Here is a 3,774-nt window from a genome sequence, read left to right on the forward strand (position 1 = left end):
TTAGTAAACCTATTTACTAAGAAGATTTCTCAGATAAACAAGTGTTTTAGTGTTTAAATCATCATGATTAAATCCCTAAGAAATTAGGTCTTTAAATAATTATCATATCATTTAAGTGAAATTTCTCATATAAATAATTCCAATATTTCCCCTACAGTTATTATAAAATAACAGAAAATTATATAAATTTTCTATAGACTTAGATATAGAATCATAACGTGTATAATCTCCTTTTGTTTGACATCTGTCACACTAATGACGTATTGAATGACGTATTGAGGAAAAAAGGCGGGAAACTCGAATAAGAACAAGCGGGTTTTTTAAATTTTTTTTATTAATTTATTAAAACTATCTCTATCAATTCTTATTATTGAATAAAATATTATATTTTCACTAAATTCAGCGACAGTAATATAATTAGCATTCATGGGGAAGCGCAGTTGTAGAAAAAGGAAAAAAAAAGATGACGATTCAGGTGATGTAGACCATGAACCTTGTAATGACAAGGATATATATTCGGAAGATACTTCTACTGACTCAGAATCTGAAATTGATAAGGCCGATAAGTATAAACCTTACTACGTCACAGATTATATTAGAAGATATCCCGAGGAATCCCCTGGGACAGAATTTGTTGTCTTTGTAGAATCCTCAGATAGTCAGAAAACCATTGGATCCAGAGACTTGCTCTCACTCTCCTCCTGTTTAAAACGATTTAATAAAGGGGTAACTTATCTTAGATCTATAAATAAATTCAAAATGGGAGTATACTTTCAAAAGCCAGACTTAGCCAATGCTTTTTTAAATAATAAAACTTTTTTAAATGACTACCATTTTAAGGCCAGTATTCCTGCTTCTTCAACAGAAGTTACAGGCGTTATTAGAAATGTACCTACAAATATATCTAATAAAAAAATATATACTATGATATCGAGTTCTAAGAAAATTATTGCTATTAAAAGAATTTTAAGAAAAAATACCTTGACTCATGGATATGTGTTACAGCCAACTCTAACCGTGACAATTACTTTTGCTGCATCTGTATTACCTGAATATCTGGATATTGGAGGTTGGCGCCACAATGTCACTCCATATATACCACCAGTTAAACAATGCTACCGGTGCTTGAGGTATGGACATTTAGCTAAATTCTGTAAGAATTCTGAGCGTTGCAGCATCTGCAAAGGTGAGCATAATTATAAAACTTGTACAACTGGAATAACGCTATTTGTGTACACTGCAATGGAAATCACACAAGTGTATCACCGCAATGCCCTGTTAAACAAAAGAAAATTGCTGAAAATAGATCTAAATTCAGACCTGCTTCTTTTGGAGATATACTTAGCACTGAAATATTTCCTAAACTGGGTAACAAACCTCAGAAAAAAAAATGTAGACCTAATTTCAATTCTAAATTCTGATAACAAGAGTTTATCACTTTTAATAGAAAGCATAATCAAACTTATTTCACTACATAACACAAAGAACACATCTATTAACACTAAAAGTGTTTTGAATGTGTTATATGATACTTTTGGTAATAGACCTATTTCACAAAATTCAATCGAGACCAATTAACTATCATACAGTGGAACGCTCAGAGCCTACTGAGCAATCGACATATTTTTACACAATTTTTAAATGAACATCATATTCACATTGCTCTCATCTCAGAAACTTGTAAAACCACATTACAAATTAAAAATTAAAGATTATTGTATAGAACGAAATGATTGTGGTAATAACCACAATGGAGTAGCGATTATTATACATAATAGTATTAGATATAAAAAACTTCACTCTTTTTTCGACAATTCTTTGCAAACTATAGCTATTAGTATTGAAGTTAATAATTCTTGGTATTCAGTTGCCAGTATTTACTGTCCTACCAATAGTACACCTAGTTTTACTAAAGCCAAATTTAAGTTCTTTTTGGAGTCTCTTCCTAAACCCACTATCATATCTGGAGATTTAAATGCACATCATACTATGTGGGGTTGTACCTCCACTAATACAAGAGGTAAAGACATTCTTGATTGTTTAGATGAATGTAATTTGGTACTATTAAATGATAAGCAAGTTACTACTGTTGGCTCTCATATTTGGAGACCCAATGGCCTTGATTTAACTATGGTATCCCCATCCATATCATTAAAAAGCGAGTGGTCGGTTCATGATGATCCGTTAAGTTATCACCTGCCGACTTTTACTAAAATAAACACAAAGAACTCTTCATCAACTCCGTCAGGTGAACAACATGCTCCTATAGATGAAGTTAATAAACTTTTGTTAAATCGTATAAACCTACGTCTCGTTAATTGGGATCTTTATTCTGAAACTGTTAATCGATTACTTTTGGATTTCGAGTATGATGTCAATGAACCCTTAAACAATTACAATAGGTTCTGTAAAATTATTTTGACAGCTGTGGAACGTTCCGTTCCACGTAGGAACTTATCAAATAGCGGTGCAAATAATTCAAAGAGGAACAAACATATTGCAGTACCTTGGTGGAATAACAGGTGTGCGACAGCTGTCAATGATAGTAAAGCGGCTTACCTTAGGTTTAAACAAAATCCAACTCTCGATAATTACATAAATTTTAAAAGAGTTCAAGCTGTTAAAAAGTTAGTAATTAAGCAAGTAAGACAACAGGGGTGGCAGGAATTTTGTTCCAAATTTAATAGATTAACACCAATTTCCACTGTTTGGCAAAATATGAGAAAACTAAATTCAAAACATCGTCAAAATCATTTTAAAGATATATCATGGGTCAATGATTTTTTACGCAAATATACTCCTGATTTTGTACACTCACCTTTTGATGACAAACAGTTTAATTCTGTTAATTCATGCCCAAAATTTCTCACTGACCCATTCTCAATTGTGAAATATCCAGTGCAGTAAAATCGAGAAAAGATACAGCTAGTGGCCTTGATCGCTTACATACAATATGTTTCGATTGCTGAATAAAATAAACCTTACTAAACTCTTACAAATTTTTAACGATTTATGGAAGGACTGTATTATCCCACCAGAATGGAAAATGGATTGTTTGATTCCAGTAATTAAACCCGGTAAAGATCCTACAAATTTCGACTCCTATAGACCTATAACATTGACGTCCTGTGCAGGCAAATTATTCGAACAATTAATTAAACAGCGTTTAGAGTTCTTTATTGAAAGTAATAGTACTCGTATATTACCATCGAATCAATTTGGTTTTCGCCGTGGATATTCAGTGCGCGAAAGTTTAGCGAACTTCTATGTCGACCTTAGTACTGCTTTGAATAACGATGAATATGTTCTATCTGTTTTTTTAGATGTCGTAGGAGCTTTTAACAATGTAAATTTAACAGTTCTATCTTCGATTTTATCCTCATTTCTTCCAATGAAACTTATCGAATGGATTTATAATTTTCTTAGTAATAGAGAAGTGTATGTTAAAGTAAATAGTAAATTAATAGGACCTAGGTTAAGCTCTAAAGGAGTATGTCAAGGTGGTATTCTAAGCCCGCTACTATATATTTTATATATCTATAAACTTAATTCAATTTTAGGAAACAGTGTGAACAACTTGCAATTTGCCGATGATTTATTAATTTATATAAAAGGAAAGAATATTATTGATATGCAATTAGTGTTAAATGAGTCATTAAAAAGACTTGAGAAATATTTTTCTCTTCTTTCCCTCGATATTAGTTTAACCAAAAGTAAAGTAGTTGTTTTTCATCAAGTTCATAAATATGTTCCATTAATGAATATTATATATAA

General features: G+C 31.5%; 1 long non-coding RNA gene across 1 annotated transcript; it reads right to left on the reverse strand.

The window, feature by feature from the left end:
- Positions 1–286: 286 nt before the first annotated feature.
- On the reverse strand, positions 287–2,464 carry LOC128201125 (uncharacterized). The gene is made up of 3 exons (XR_008253081.1): positions 2,197–2,464; positions 981–1,178; positions 287–544 (listed from the first exon to the last, which is right to left on the reverse strand). It is a non-coding gene; the product is annotated as an uncharacterized LOC128201125 (long non-coding RNA).
- Positions 2,465–3,774: the final 1,310 nt, after the last annotated feature.

The sequence above is a fragment of the Galleria mellonella genome, unplaced genomic scaffold, assembly GCF_026898425.1.
Source record: "Galleria mellonella isolate WM207_F2 unplaced genomic scaffold, CSIRO_AGI_GalMel_v1 utg35, whole genome shotgun sequence".
NCBI lineage: Eukaryota > Metazoa > Arthropoda > Insecta > Lepidoptera > Pyralidae > Galleria > Galleria mellonella.